This window comes from Rhyacophila brunnea, unplaced genomic scaffold (assembly GCF_057557595.1).
Source record: "Rhyacophila brunnea isolate RB1 unplaced genomic scaffold, BYU_Rbru_1.0 scaffold_20, whole genome shotgun sequence".
Taxonomy (NCBI): Eukaryota; Metazoa; Arthropoda; class Insecta; order Trichoptera; family Rhyacophilidae; genus Rhyacophila; species Rhyacophila brunnea.
The window spans coordinates 2,459,047-2,477,252 of record NW_028232860.1 but is presented as its reverse complement, the minus strand read 5'-3'; positions in this window follow the sequence as shown (position 1 = coordinate 2,477,252).

The following is an 18,206-nucleotide window of genomic DNA, read 5'->3' as shown; positions in this document are numbered from 1 at the left end:
CAATGTATCCCTAAACTCAAAAATCGTACATTTTCAAAACCAGCTCTAGAAGGTAATGTATGTTCTATAATATTTTTTATGTTACCTGAAAGCACTTATTTTTTATCGTTGGTGAGCAGAAGTTACCAATCTTGTCTGTTATTGTGAATTTATGTTGAAGAATTAATTGAATAGCTGATTATTTTATTTAAATTAATATTAAAAAAACGTACACGAATGAAAAATAAAGTCGCATTGTGGCTAATACTAATAGCTGAATGAAAATACAAAGATCGTAAAACATTTTATAAATATCGCTTAAATGCATTTCTTTAAAATATCATTCAGTCAACGAGAACTGTCATAAAACATAGATAGTGTGCAATGACATAAGATATCGCGCTCATTTGTTTTTTTTTTTTTTAATCTTAAATATTAAAGTGAGTATCAGATTTTCCGAATAATGAATTTTAAAATTGGAATAACGTAAGCGTAGCTACAGATCTACAAACCGATCTGTAGAATGGCCGAAAATGGAACTACGAACTACCATAGGACGCCATTTTGAAAATGTCATTCGAATGTCAGATTTTGTCCAGTTACGAGTCTTGATTGGGTAATTTTCGACAGTGGCTCCCCCATCCCATTCTTCATATAAGTTTGTAGGTTTGTACATAACATTAAAAATATCGGAAAACACTCCATATTATTTTGAAAATATATGACAAAATAAAATATTGAAGTTAATTTATTATTTCAATTGAATTCAATTTATTTTTTAACATATTGTGGATATTATAAATTATAAGTTTAAGACGTTCACAATACGACATGAAACAATATTAGGTATTATAAAAAAGAAAAAAGGGTATCAAAAGCGATAAAAATGAAAAAATTAAAAGAGAACATAATATAAACATATAAAAGCAGTGAAAATACAATATATATATAGTAGTTCAAAGAAGTATACTGAGTTTGCTAAGGAGACCCTATTTTGAGAATTTCTAAAATAGCGTCCACTTAAACTCACCCTCACGCAAGTGAAATATATCAACACCCGAAGAAATTTGGTTGAACATAGTTATCGCCCTCCTAATTGGCATCACCATTGGCAGGTTAGTCCTTCTTCTCGGGAGAACAGACAACTGATGCTCCCGATTTCTAAGATATTTATCAGGGACACACAAGTCAATACGACCAAGAATGGCAGAGTTCTCATTTACACAACGTATGAGTCGAAAAAATACGTAGCTAAATAAAGATCTCTTCTAAATTGCAAACTGCAGTATGTAAGCATACCCAAGAGAAAGCCAGTTGGTAAAACAGCTCACTGTAAATTATGGTGAAATGATACAAACAATTTACATGTAACCGAATATATATATATATATATATATACACACACACATAGCTAAAATTGATTGTTACTATATTAATCTACAAGGTTACTATTAATAAAATACCGGTATATTGGTTATTCAGTAATCGGTTTGTAATGGCCATATAATTATGTTACAAATGCTTATATACATAAATAGATTAGTATATCATTATTTTACTTGGAATAAATTTACATGTACAAAATTATTTTGTTCCGTACTGACGAATTAGTTTTTGTGTTGAATTCCAGTACAAAAGTGAAAAAATAGTACCTTTTTCCGATACTCATATATACGCTAATGCGTGCATTGAAAAAGTTAAGTGACTGCAAAAAGCACAGTTAACATAAAAAAACTCAAAAAAAGCTTATATTTAAACTGAATTCGCCGAATTAATCACATATTTAGACGTCAGCCATCATTTCGAATTAGGGTTTCTTAGTAAAACAAACTAGCGCTTAACAATAAATTCGAGCTTTGAGTAAACTAAAAGTACACGAATAATAATGTTTGCGTTACCACAAAAGCTAGACTCTGATAATGATCAGAAATAAAAGCTCAAAGTTTCCCAGACGTGCTAATGCACTGCGTTCAACTTTCTAGATGCGAATGCCCTTTGATTAGGTATGCTTTTATTTTCTATCAACATTTTTCATTTTAATACAGTGGTGTAGTATTAGGAAAACGTAGTATGTTTCTCTATTAGTAATAATCAATAATTTCACAATGAAGTAAATATATGTATATCTATCAGTCTGTTTGCTCAGTTATAACTCAAAAACTACTTGAGCTATAGTGATAAAACGAACACAGTTTATAGACTACATTATTAGTACGAAAATACTATTAATTCTGGATATCTTAAAATAAACTTGACAAAAATAACGCACTTGGATGAATATGTGATGAGGCTAGGATTGGTAACGTGGGCCAAGAAAATAAATAGTTAATAATATGAATTCTTCTTTTAATATATATCAACGAGACGTGTATTTGTCATTTTAATGTGCTATTTGACAGCTTGTAAAAAACCGCAGACGTCAAAATACTTAGGGCATATGTTTTCTGGCAGGTTTGCCACTATCGTTCTACTACGCAGTCGCAGATATCACACAAATTAAATAATTAATTAATTAATTAATTAAATAATTAAATAATAAGAAATTAACTGTGGCATGAAAATTCAGAAGCTGTTGAACTTTTTTAATTCATGCATGCAACCTTGCATCGTTCACGATAATACGTACTGCCAGCAGTGAATCCATGTACTTGTAAACGGGGTATTATACTGTAGACCCAAGCATTCGAGACTGAGTTTATAACAAAATATAACTGTCGCGTAATAATTATTATAAAATAACTCAAATAAATAATTTTATAATATTAGATTATTCTAGAAATACGAATTATTATTCTGCTAGCACACCACTGATCTTGCATGATAGCAATGGTTCTCTGATTGCAAGCCGTCTGTACTTCTGCGAAAATATAAACAACATTATTTTAATGGGGTATAATTTCAAATTTAATGTAAAGTGCTTTCACGTCATGAAAATTCGTCAATATTATTATTTTTGTCTGTGACCTCCTTTTTCTTTCGGTGAAAGTATTATATTGAATGTCTTCAACCGTATTGCAGTATGTACATCTAATCCTAGACCAGTATCATTAGATCACCAATGTCTTTGATATTGACGGAGATGGCTCACTCAAAAAAAATCCTTATGCCAACACCTCTAGTGCTATTTTCGTTTTCCTGCACCCCTGAGCTCTTGCTTATTAAAGAAAATATGGCGGAAGTATACAGCCTTTCTGCATTTGGTGTAAAATATAATTTCTCATGAGTTATTGGCTTAAAACCTGTTCAATGGTAATGTATTGAATTGAATTGAAGAAGTTATATTAAACTATTCCTTAAAAAATTGAATGACTCTGAAATTAAGTTGTAGTTAGTCCTACATTGTTTGTTATGACAGCTGTTTTGCACTGTAAACCGATCCTCGTAACAATCGAACCCCAACTAATAATGAAAGGCAGGTTATCAAGAGTGCACAATTACATGAACGCATATCGAATGGCCTAAAAAAATCCTATAATACAATGTCCACCTCACCCTTATGTATGTGGAATAAATGAATATCCAAATCGATTTGATTGAACAAGGTTATTTCCCTCCCAATTAACATTACCAATGGATAGTTCTGCCCTTTGGCAAAATAAACAATTTATGCTCCCAATTTCTAAGATAGTTGTACCGGGTAGGTATACGTTGGGAAAAAATATATCTCTTCAAAATTTTAAACTACGGTATATAAACATACTTAAGTGAAAATCTGTCAGATAGAGTCACGGATAGTATCTAGACAGTAAAAGAGTCTGTTCTGAGCTCTCCCCATCATAAGGCCATTTTTTTACAATCTTAATTAACATGTAATCTAATTTAATATCTGAGAAATATAACTTATCAGTTTTAAGTTGAAAATAATATATTATGGATTTAATTTAATTTAATGAAACGATTTTATTACTTTTAGTACCGGTCCAGAATTATTTATTTAAAGTGAAAAATGTACTTAAAAAATTGCTTTTTTACTAAATTAAATCAATAATACAATGCATTTCCACCATGAATTGACAATTAACACAATAAAACAAATTAAAATAATATCACTATTTCAATAGAGATTGACCACGTAATAGAGCTCAGGAAAGTATACACCTACATAATCTTGAAATAAACAACATTGCGCTTAATTAGGGAATGCAATACCGAATGGAAATGTCAATACGGGTTTTTCGGTATTTTTTATTGAATACCGGTATTAACACCGGTATTTCTTAAACATTAAAAAAAACAGAATTAGGTGCTTATCAATAAAAATATCGCTATTAAAATCTTTTATAAATATTATTTATAGCAAAAACCTACATAGGTACCTACATTTATTATGTTGACATTTAAAAATGTGTATTGATCATAATTGTAGAACTAGTGATTTTTTATTAATAATTTGAAAATATTGATAATTTTAACAAAAGCCTTCGAAAGTTAATCAAGTGCAAATAAGTCCGGCTGGAGGAAAAGCTTCTTAAATTCAATGCTTGTACAGTCATCAATAATTATAGAATAATTGAACATTTTTCTCACGGATGTTTTCTATTTCGAAATAATATTATGATAATTCATCGCGACGATTCCTAATATATTTGATGGAAATTGTTTTATTATTTTTTCACCCCTGTTGGATTCACTCAATATATTTGCATTTTACCAGCACATAACTTATAATTCATTTTAAAAAACGTAAACGAGTGTGCTTTCTTAATACCGAAAAATCCGGTATTTTGGATTTTTAAAACCGGTATTTCGGTATTGATAAATACTGAAATACTGGTTTTGAAATACTGGTATTGCAATCCCTACGCTTAATATTATACTTTGACAATAGAGCACAGGAATTATGAATCAAAATTTTGCTTTTGATTTATCTGTGTAGTGTTGTCGATTATATAAAGGTATCGGGAGATGAAAAAGAGTTATATTTTGTGAAAAGGAAATAACTGATAAATTTTCAATGTATCACAATTTTTTATGGAAAAATCAAAGGGAGTGAGTAGCAATAATTAACTTAATATGGTAGTAAAATATGTTTTAGTGCTTTGTCTTAATAAGTTACGGACCCATAAAAGACTAATGCTATAACTCAATATAAAATTATAGGAGATCCGAATCAGGTCATTCATGTAAAAGGGCTGGTACTACATTACTGGAAGGCTGCAATTACATGTCACTCTTCATATCATCGCGCTGAGGATAATAGAGCCATAAATCAATTGAAAATACACACAGAATGACAGGCAAAATTTTATTTAGGGCATTCATTGTCTTTTGGTGCCAGGTTATTTTTACCTACTGAATTTTAAATTTAAACCTACATTATGGTGTTTGCGATGTGATCGAATGATATTTTTTTATGAATACCCAATGACATTAATATGGACGAATCATATGGGGGAAAAAATGACACTCACTTTATTGTCGGGTCTGCCGAATGGCATAATCTGTTCTAACGCTATTACAATAAAGGTGATATTGCTATAAATTCTTGATGCTTTTTGTTGGGTCTGCCGAATGGTTCGGTTCGAACGGGTTCGCTCAAATGAACATTGACATTAGAAACACTGCTCTAATGCCATTACAATAAAGGTCATATTGCTATAAATTCCCGATGCGTGATATCGCATAATGGAAATTGCGTGACGTCTACCTATACATGCGAATGCGCGAATTTACTTGCTAGCTACTGTATTGAGTGCGTCGTCCATTAATAATGTCATTGTGAATACCTTCTAAAATCATTCACATACATAGGTAGCAGAACGTAAGGTTTCTAATGCGGGTATTCAGAAAATCGGGATTTTTTAATTAAAAAAACTATTTTTTTAGGTTCTAAGAAAGCAGAGAAAAATTATAGTTACCCACCTAATAATAAGTAAAAACAAAAAAAATCAGGCAAATTGTGTATAGTCAGGTCATGCGTTGCTTGAGGGCGAAATTAAGGAAAGAATGCGACTAATACCTATAACTTTTTGAAGTGAATTCCGTATTCGGAACAATTTGTTTGCCTGCGGCACTGAAGCTGTTTATTATTTTATAAATATACGAATTGTGACTATCTACATTTTTGATTTTTGTATAATTTGCCTTATTTGGACCATCTAGGTAGGGGCTCCACGAGATTTTATAAAATGCTTCAAGAGTTCCAATACATAAAAAAGGTCGGAGATCACGCATCCGGAAATTTGTACGTAAACAGTTCACCTCAGGACACTTATTCGTGCGCCGCAGTACGTGAAACATGAGTTCGTGTAACATTTATTTTAATCAAAAGGCGAGTTTCACCGTGGAGTATATTTGTACGTATGCTACAACATGTGGCGAATTTTATGAGATATCTTTACTAGGTTAGGTAAGGTTAGGGTTAATCTAATTGGAACAGTACTATTTGCAAACTATCGCCGCATTTTTTAAGACACGTACACATGTATTCCATGGCGAAATTTTCAACGAAGAACTCGTCATTTGATAAAATGTTAATCGAACTCATGTTTCACGTACTGCGGCGCACGAATAAGTGTCCCACAATGAACTGCATAAGTACAACTTACATGTAACCCGGAGATCAATGGTTCTTTATAAACCTTAATATATTTTTTGCTAGTGTAATTTTTACTAACGTCTTATCTGATATCGTTTGAGTAGTGATGACTAATCTATGATTTTATTTCGAATTGAATTAATGTTTCTCTCCCTAAATACTGTTCATCAAGCATCTGGTTGTCATTGTTTGAATTTTAAAGGGATTAACTTTTGAACTGATCAATTATATAGGGATTAATTTTAATTGAATTGTAAAAGGGAGTTTTTAAGTAATTTCATTGACTGGCAGTTAATTAAATTACTTGTGTGAAATGTTCACTATTGATTTAAGTAAAAACTTTTTATTAGGCAAAATAAAAATAAAACAAATTTTAAAATTTGTTACCATATTACCTTCAGATCTTGGATCCATGGGCCGGTGCGCTCAAAGAGTTCTGGCTGTGATCTGGCAAATGACGCCGCGCTGCGTGCATGTCAGGTGCGATGGACCTCCTCTTCCAAGGGCAGACAAACGCATTTGTTTTTTTTCCAAATATAAAGTGGCGCATGGAGATAGCCAGATTTACTCTAGACCATTGGACTTCTCAGTTCTTAACTGGACACGGTAGTTTTGTCTCTAAACTATGTCAGCTTGGCCCAATAAAATCTCCGACTTACTCGTGTGGCGAATTGTAGGTTACCGATCACATCCTCTGGGAGTGTCCCCATATATCGGTTGAAAGGGAAGAGCTTCTCAAGTCGGTCCGACCCTCAGCTGGACCGGTTGGAAAAGCAAGTTGTTACCATATAAATTTATTATTAGGTACGATTAAAAAATCCAAAGTAAAAAGTTTATAGGTAAAACGTAAATAAGCATGGTGAATTGCTTGAAGCTTTTGCTGGTATTTGCTATTGCATTATGTTTTTGAAATATCGCCATGCGTACTTCTACATAATTTGAAACTAGTGGCGTCCATAGGCAAAGTGCTGCCTTTAAGCAAACTTAGAACACCGTCCCCTTTAGCACAATCGTGAATCCTAGACACTACGCATCGAGCTGAATGTTGCTTGTTACTTATTAGACGGTGGTAATAATACACGAACGGTGAAATATTATTTATGTTCGAATCCCACTTGGTCCATTTAAAAAAATGCGTATGGTTCAGTGGTTTTTTTTAAATTATGAAATAATTATTATTAATATTTACTATAAAACAGAACAATTGATAGAAGCTACGATCATTCAGAAGAATAACAAAAGTTTTTTATGTTTACACATTATCAATAAAATAAAATGTTTCAACCTTATGAGTAAAAATAAAAAGTAAAATACTATGCCTTTCATCTTGTAAAATATAATATACATACAATATATTTCTTTGTCCTTGTATCAAATTTCCGTATTTGACAATATACATATTATGTATATCTTGTCATAGAAACCAAATGTTAGGAAATATTTTTCTATAGCAGATACTTGGGAATATCAGTATTAATAGCGTGTATATAATACAGTAGTAGACATTTATCTCGCTTAACCCTATGGAGACAAATAGCAGTAGACATTAATTTTCGTTTTATTTCAAGGTTTTTCTTGAGCAATAATATTCAAGAAAAATGCTCGTTTTGTTTTTCTGAAATATTTTAAATGAAAGGTGGATCATAAACGAATGCGTTTACTGAGTGAAGGTTGTCTTTTTTAATTGTAATTTTACCAAGACTTTAACTGCGATCCGCTATCATATTGTATCTCCTGATTTAAGTAAGGATCCGTTGTTCAGACCCTCTCTTTTTGTGTGCATTGTTTAGTCTTCCAACCATCTTTGATAGTGTATCATCATCATCAGGGGCATGGCCGCTTTCCAATTTGGAACCTCCAGAATACGGCAGTCACTGACAGCTCCATCTAACCAGCGAATCTTTGGCCTCCCTCTTCTTCTACGTCCTATTGGATTGCTGGATATCACTCTCTTTGCCGGTTCATTGTCATTCGGTGCATATGACCTAGCCATCGCAGTCTCCCAATCTTAATTGATTGAACTGCGCTGCAATCTTCGTACACCCGTAGAGCTCAGCATTATATCTTCTCCTCCAATTGGTGCCATCCCTGATCGTTCCATATATACGACGGAGAATTTTTCTTTCAAAGATGTTCAGGACTCGTTTATTTCGCAGAGTTAATGTCCAGGCTTCCGATGCGTAGGTGAGCACTGGCTTTACAAGTGTCTTGTAAAGAGTGCTTTTAGTTCAGCGAGATAGTAAGCGGGACTTAAAATGTCTTAACAGGCCAAAGTAGCATTTATTCGCAGATTAGATTTGATCTTTGATAGTATATATTGATTCATATTTTGTTTTAATGAATAATTTAGAAGATTTTGTTTAGTGTTCTTAATGATGTAGTATGAAATATTAATATCCAATTTCATTATTTTTTTGGACGAATAATTCCATGTATTGGTAGATTATTTATGTCGCCTTTGTTTGAATGAATGTGAATTTGTTTTGGTAAATAACCGTTTTATAAATATTATTCAGTTGAAAATGTCATTCTGAGGTGGAAAAAACCTGCCCAGATTTATTTACTAAGAGTAGAATAAGTACTTAAAAAAATTTGCGTTTTATCAGTTCCACCATGAATTGACAGTTTATACAATAAATGAAAAATTGTGACTATCAAGCCTAATATGAGGAAATAGTTAAGACCCAGAAATGGTCATGGTAGCGCTGCGACTACAAACGAAGAGATGCTGAACGTGGCTGGGACATGTGTTCCAGATGCCGCCAGAGAGTGCGACACTTCGTACCCTTGTAGCACAGCCTCAAGGGTTACGTCGCCATGGCCGGTCGGCCGTCGCCAAGGGTGATGCTACGAGTACAAACGTGATTTACACGCTGCAGGTCTGGCATGGCGGGAGGCGCGAGAGTTAGCCATGGACCGAGGGAAGTGGCGCGAACTTGTGCTTGCACTATGCCCTAATGATGAGGTGTATCAGGGCGAAAGTAGAAGAATAAATTATTGGCAAGGCCAAGTACGTTGTAACTAAAAATTTGCAGTTATCCGAACGTCGGTTAGTAATTAAGGCATTTATTTGATACCTACCTCGATTTAATACACAAAAATCAATACTATTATTAACGCAATTTGATAAGCATTTCATGCAAAAAATACTGAAAATACATAACTTGAAAACACCATAGATACATAGCCACTAGAAAAAAATATATTTGAAAAGAAATACGACTCTCGACGGGATTTGAACGCGAATAACCATTGGTGAGAGCTGGGCATCGGTTAGTAATTAAGGTAATTAATATTCCTTGATTTAATACACAAAAATCGATAGTCAATAATCATGCAATTTGATAAGCATTTCATGTATAACCTACTAGTTAAAATTGTTTTCATTAGATAGGCATAGATAGATATATTATTAGGAGGCTCGTAGCATAATTGGTTAATGCACGAATTGGCGCGACACCAATAGTTATAAGGGTTCAAATCCCGTCGAGTTTCGTATTTTTTCAAATATTTCTAGTATGTATCGAAGTGTTTTCAAGTTATGTATGTTCAATATATGGAATGTGACATCCTTAAAATCTTGTGAATTATTATTTGAATATAATAAATGGTTTAGTAAAAAATACTGTTTAAATTCGTTGTAATTAAGTAGAATGCCTGTAGCTTAATTGGAAAAGCACATTGGTGCTAATCCAGTGGGTATATGTATAAGATAGTTTCAAATTATGTATGTCCAATATCAAATCTTATGAATTATTCGTTGAATAAAAGGAATAATATATTAATACCTATGTTGATCAATAAACATTATTAATATTCTCCTTGCTCTATGTACAATTACTTAAGATCTACATTGTTGAATGTTGTCTTAACTGACAAAAAACCGCGGTGAGATAAGGTCCTCATTATCTTACAACTTGTTCACAATAATATCACCACCGGGTAATAACAAAACTTTCACTAACTTAAGGGTGTAACTTAATCATTGTTATGATTTTAGTACGATTCAGTAAACAATTTAATATTAATTTGATAGTAATATTATACGTATGTAGGGATTGCAATACCGAAAGAAAATGTCAATACCGGGTTTTCAGTATTTCTTATTGATTACCGGTATTAATACCGGTATTTCTTAAACATTAAAAAAACAGAAATATATATAATAAACTTATCAAAATATATAGCTTTTAAAATCTTTTTAAAATATTATTTTATAGCAAAAACCTACTACATTTATTATGTTGACATTTAAAAATATGTAAGTATTGATCATAATTGTAGAACTAGTGATTTTTTACAAATAATTTGAAAATATTGACAATTTTAACTAAAGCCCTCAAAAGCTCATCAAGTGCAAGTAAGTCCGGCTGCAGGAAAAGCTTCTTAAACAATACTTGCACAGTCATCAATAATTATAGAATAATTGAACATTTTTGTCACGGATATTTTCTATTTCGAAATATTATTATTATGATAATTCATCGCGACAATTACTTAGCTATATAAATATATTTGATATTTGTTTTATTATTTTTTCACCTCTGTTGGATTCACTGAATATATTTGCATTTTAGCGGCACATAACTTATAATACATTTTCAAAAACGTAAACGAGTGTGCTTTCTTAACACCGAAAATTCCGGTATTTTGGATTTTTAAAACCGGTATTTCGGTATTGATAAATACTGGAATACCGGTTTTGAAATACCGGTATTGCAATCCCTATACGTATGTTCACGGCCACAATGAATTAAGATTATATTATAAAGGATTATATTACAATCTTTTTTATTTTCGTTATTATCTGTGACCATATATTGAAGCTCCAATCAATATAAGTAAAAAGTTTTATAATTAAACACGTCTATATCTTCTATCAATTATAATCCGTGGACTTATGTACCTGCTTACTTACTTGTTTCACCCGGGGAACTCAAAAATAATGGGAACTGAAATAGGTACCTAACAAGTAAGTAGTGGCAGGTAACCTATCTCGAGTAAGGAACAGTCCGGGATAAATGTAGACACGTGTCAATAATACATCATACATCGAATACTGACAACGGATTATGCATTGACGCTCATTTAATATTGGTGTATTACACATACTATTGCACGTGCATAATGCGTGTTTCGTTTTCGTAGGACACACACATTCAAAACACTGCATAAAAATGTAGCGTATTGAATATAGCCGATCGGAATTCTATTTATTATCTGTTATGTAGATTTCAATCTGTCACGCCATGGCATTGAGGCATATGGAAAGTATAAGGTTGCGCCATTTCCCTCGGTCCATCGCGTCTTCAGCCATGTGAGACCTGCAGCGTGTAGAACGCTTCTTTTGTAGCATCGTTACAGTGTGAGGAAGATTTAGCCACGGCGACGAAAATTTTGAGGTTGCACCACAAGGGTAATTACCATCCAATACATTTTTATAGCTTCATGAGTCAGTCAATTTTCTGGCTTCCTTTACAACATCAATATAGGGTACATAATTAAGACTTTATTTCTCAGAATTTTTTATCTAATACCTACTGACACGTCTTTAAGAAAATGTATTTTGGTATTTTTTTATATAACAGTAATGCATAAGTCATAGATCAATGATTTTAAACTCTTTAATAAAAATAAGTACATATCGTCACCTCAATACTACAACTGGATGATAACTATAAAGAAAATGAAATTTAAAGTTCACTTGATTAACATGGAAAATGGAAAATTGTGCTTGTCTAATTGGGAACAGTTAAATAATGTTCAATTGTATGAAAAAATATTGTAGATACTATATTATTTTATTTATTGAATGCATTAATGGTTTAAAAGTTATCTAATATTTTCAAACATAAAATTAATACAATTTCCATTAACTTCTGACCCAGTTTATCATTTTGTAGAGAAATAATTAATGTAGAATCATATTCAATAGCTATCCCAAAAACAGAGAGAATCAATTATCTAATAATCGTAGTATTGACGATATGCTTTTATAAATATATTTTTGGTAAGTATATAATTTGTATATTTCAAGATAAGATTCAGTTTATTTTATATATTTTTTTGATTTAGTTTGCCCCATGAATCTCGCCACCCAAGTGCTGCACATCCTAACATTCCCTTTGCACGTGTTTACTTGCAAATGTCAAGAAATACCGTATAATGTATAAATACAAGGTTTGTTAATTATACTTCGCAACTGCATGATGCCGACATGACTTTGGAATATGCAAGAAGACAACAAGTAACAGGATTTCATCAAGACAGCCCGTGGTGTCCATATATGCAAAGGACCGAATATGAACGAAAAAGAAGAAATGTTATCATAATACCCATATACTTTAACCCTTAATTGCATAGTGCTGACATTCAGTTACAAACTGTATAACTTACTGTTTATATATTTTTTTGTATTAATGTAATTTTCTTTAATAACTTGCAATGGATTGAATGACAAAATAGTTATATTTTTTATTCACAGGAGCGGTAATTTATAATAATATTAAACATTAAATTTGATCGATTAGGAATGTAATAATATGTACCTAGATTAAAGAGTTGCCATCATGCATTTAAGAATTAATTAAAAACGCACATACTTGTGCTTATTGATACTATAGATAGATACAAAAAGTTTGCAAGGTAGACCTAGAGGCCGCTGAATCAATGAAATGATTAAGTTCTTCGGAAATACGTGGGAACGCAATTCACATGACCGCGATAAGTGGAATCAGCTTGGAGAGGCCTTCGCCCAGCAGTGAATAGATTCAGGCTGATGATGATGATAAGATAGATAATCAAGGATCTGCCAATAGTTAACAAATAATTTATCGTAAAAAAATATAAGAATTTATAACTCCGAATCTCTGAATATATTCAGTTTTAGGGACAGAATGGTAATTTACTGTTTACTTAATTAAATCATTTTATTATCATAATTGTGTCATTAGAAACACCTGGTATAGCACAGCGCGACACCTGTATAAAATTATATGCATCATTACGAGGTAGTAAAAGATATCATTGTTCTTTGAAATGCAGTTTAAAATGCATTACTTTGGCCGTACTCGGTGTATTTGGCGGAACAACGAACTTTTAATAACTTTATGCAAATTTCGTCTTCTAAAAGCGCTTTGTTCTGTTATACTTTTTGAAATAGATAAGACTTTCAGTTTAATATATTGAACGTAGTGGGCAAGAAGCCATCCAACCCCGAAACTGTCTAACTGAGAAAGTTAAAGCCACTAAAAAATATTACAATGCTATTTTAAAATGATACTTTTTTATAAATTTTTCGCCGACGGAAATTAAAAAAAAATGCTGCTTGACGTGGCATTGTTCTGCAAAACTGAAATGGATATTTTTGTTTGTATGAATAATCGATAATTATGAACACAATATCATTATCATCAGCCTGAATCTATCCACTGCTGGATGAAGGCCTCTTCGAACTGCTTCCACTTCTCTCGGTCCTGTGCATTGCGTTGCCACGTACTTCCGCAGAACTTTATCATTTCATAGATCCAGCGGCCTCTAGGTCTACCTTGCGGACGTTTTGTACTTCTTGGATACCACTAGATGACTAGATTTGTCTAACGATTGTCTCTTCTTCGAGCTATGTGTCCAGCCCATCTCCATTTAAGGCTTTTAGTAAACTCTATTACATTGCAAACCCTTGTCTGCCACCTTATCCACTCATTCCTCTTTTTGTCCTTTCGCGTTATGCCCAGCATGCACCTCTCCATACCACGTTGTGCTACTTTAAGTTTCTGGATTTCTCTTTTACTTAGGGTCCATGTTTCACATGCATGTCACCTTATTATTAAGACCTCGTAAGTCCGATATAATGGAAAAATTAAGGTTGTTCGACAAAATTTAAACATAAAAGCATAACTAGCAAAATTTTGAAAATTTTCACATTAGGAGAACCACGGCAATTCTATAAGAATGAGAAACATATTTTTCACCTCGACATTCTTGTCAAACAGGCTTAGAAGGTTTAAATAATAAGGTTAGGTAAGGTTAGGCTAGAAAGATAATGAAACGTAAATAACTAGTAATTAGGGATAACAAAAATAACAATTCATATTAACCAAAATATTTCAATTTATTCAAATATACACAACATAATTACATATTTGGACATAATACACAATAAGTATGTATATTTTCAGCTGGGGTCGATCCACTGCTGGGTGAAGGCCTCCCCCAGCTCCCTCCACTCTTCTCGGTTCCTTGTTTTTCTCTGCCACGTACTTCCACCAAACCTGACAAGTTCGTCAATCCAGCAGGTTTTGGGGCGCCCCTGTGGCCGCTTAGTGCCCCTCGGGTACCACTGAATGACTGCATTCGTCCAGCGGCCGTCCGTTCGCCGTGCGATATGTCCGGCCCACCGCCATTTCATCAATTTGGTGACCTCTATCACATCTCTCACTCTTGTTTGCTTTCTTATACATTTGGGTTCTTCTGCGGTCCTTACGCGTTATGCCCAACATGCACCTTTCCATGCCACGTTGCGCAACTCTTAATTGTTGGATCTCTTATGTGTTGAGAGTCCATGCTTCGCAGGCATACGTTAGCACTGGTATCACACATTGGTTGAACACTTTACGCTTCAGGCATATTGGAAGGTCGCTCTTGAAGATATTACTTAAGGGGGGACATGCTCGTCGAAGGTCAAAATTGAGTTTTTATTGTATTTTCAAACCATGATCCTGGACACTCCTTAAACGTTGTAGATAATCTATTTAAATAATTTTGAAGCCTTATTATCATTTATAGTTATTTTAAACATTTGATGACTGCATAAAGTATTTTTGTTACATAAAATAGTATTCTTTTAAACCTCTCGCTCTAATGTTTTAGAATATAGTCATATTTCGGTACATAACTGCGCAGTGGTGTTAAAATTTTTTACATTTATTAATTTTTAAACGCATTTATAAAACCATTAGCATAATTTATTACGAGATAATTTTTGTGAAATATTCACGATAAAAAAATATATTGATAATCTCTGTGATCCCAAATTTGACAAGAATTAGGCATTTAATTATTCAAAAAATCGGCAAGATTAACACATTTGAAGATGATTCTAAAGGTATTTATTATAAGCTATGTCTTTGACCATTCAAGTGTGATAAACATCTTATGAATAATGATTGCTTTATAATAATTATTGACCTAAGAATAGGGTAGTGTTTTTTTGAAATACGCTATTTCTTTTGTCATTCCCCAGTAGTTAAGCTACAACATACGGCCGTAGCCATAAATTGACAAACTATAATTGAAATAGGGAGTAAAATGATATTGACGCGCGTGTTTGAACATGTACCGTTTAAAAAAAAATAAAAAAAAATTCGGTTAGGTACATGTTCAAACACGCGCGTCAATATCATTTTACTCCCTATTTCAATTATAGTTTGTCAATTTATGGCTACGGCCGTATGTTGTAGCTTAACCACTGGGGAATGACAAAAGAAATGGCGTATTTCAAAAAAACACTACCTTATTCTTAGGTCAATAATTATTATAAAGCAATCATTATTCATAAGATGTTTATCACACTTGAATGGTCAAGGACATAGCTTATAATAAATATCTTTAGAATCATCTTAAAATGTGTTAATCTTGCCGATTTTTGAATAATAAAATGCCTAATTCTTGTCAAATTTGGGATCACAGAGATTATCAATATAATTTTTTATCGTGAATATTTTACAAAAATTATCTCGCAATAAATTATGCCAATGGTTTTATAAATGCGTTTAAAAATTAATAAATGTAAAAAATCTTAACACCACTGCACAGTTATGTACCGAAATATGACTATATTCTAAAACATTAGAGCGAGAGGTTTAAAAGAATACTATTTTATGTAACAAAAATACTTTATGAAGTCATCAAATGTTTAAAATAACTATAAAGGATAATAAGGCTTCAAAATTATATAAATAGATTATCTACAACGTTTAAGGAGTGTCCAGGATCATGGTTTGAAAATACAATAAAAACTCAATTTTGACCTTCGACGAGCATGTCCCCCCTTAAGCGCCCGAATGCACTCCAAGCTCGCTTATATAATAATAGTATATATAATATACATGTAATATAATATATAATAGTATATATATATAGTATAATAATAATATACATAATAAGTATGTAATGCGGATTAAACATACAACATAGAATTTTCACTTTTGACTTGAACTTTTTCAAGAAAATAAATTTTTTGTCATTTATTCAAAGGTCCAACATACAAATTAATTTGTATGGTAATTAATTCAATGTAAAAATGAGCTGAAAGCGCTAAAAAAAGAATGGTTTATGCGTGTTTTTATTAAACAATTTTATATATAGTTGTGGGTTAGAAAAAACGACCTTAACAGATTTTGTGATCATCGTTTGGGTTAGATGTTTTCAGTGAATTAAAATTTCAGTGTTAGACTATCTCAATATTGCAAAAATGAGGATTGGATGGCTTCTGCTTAACTACGTTATATTTTTGTTTGTACGATCATATTTTTTTTAAATAATTTTACGATCATTCTAAATAATCTTTATTTTTTTCCTAGAGATACATCGTTTACTAAGTAGTAATTCATTAAGAAAAACACCTGGCAGGACCCGAAGTTGCATCCATAGGATTCGCGCCAATATGCTTTACTAACTGAGCCATCTGTGTCCTACCTAAATACGACGAAATTAACTATATTCATACATCTGAGGCGCAACTAACGCAATTTATGAAGAGCTTCACGCAGGTTTTGGGTTGTTCTATTCTCCTTGTTCTATTCCCGATGAGGTCACAATATTTATGTGATTTCCTCAAATTCTGGGTGTTAGTGATAATTTCATTTATATTATCAATAATTACACTACTGTTTCACTACCTATACTACCTGTCATTAGGCCTCGTGGCCTGTTGTTGTGATAAAACGAATATTATATTTCTATTGACCTTGTGCTACCAACACTCATGTATGCGTGTGAAACAAATTTTTAAAGTGAGACAAATCCAAAAATTACAAGTAAATCAACGTGCCTTGAAAAGGTGCATGTTAGGAATAACGCAGAAAGATATAAAAGAAACCAATTGATAAGGAAGTTGACAAAAAACGCGATGTGATAGAGATCTGGATATATCGCTCGATGAGCGGACAACTGCAGGACAATTTTAACCATACAGTAGTACCCAAGAGACACACAAATCTACAGGAACGCCCTAAAACCTTATTTATTTCAATTCGATGAAATGGGCAATCTTTGGATCTAGGCGAGTGTCTCTCTACTAATATCCCACCTCACCACTCCATCGCTGCTATCTGGCCACTTTACCTGATATATCGAACAATATCAATATACACAATGCTTACAATGATCATGAAGAATCTATCGCCGAAGGTTTTATTAATATAACTATTAGTAAAAAAAAAGGAAATTCTATTGGTGTACTATTCCATTTGAATAGTTTTTTACGACCCGGGTTTTGCCTTTCGGCATCTTCAAGCACTATGTGCAGTTACCAAAATTTCTCACCTATTTGTTTAACAAATAACTTTTTAAATACTGATATCATAGATTATATCTCATTAGTTACTCCACCAAATTCCCAATATGTTACCATTATTCCCAGAATCCTCTTGAGATGTACCTCTTGAGTGTAGTATATATATTGTTTATA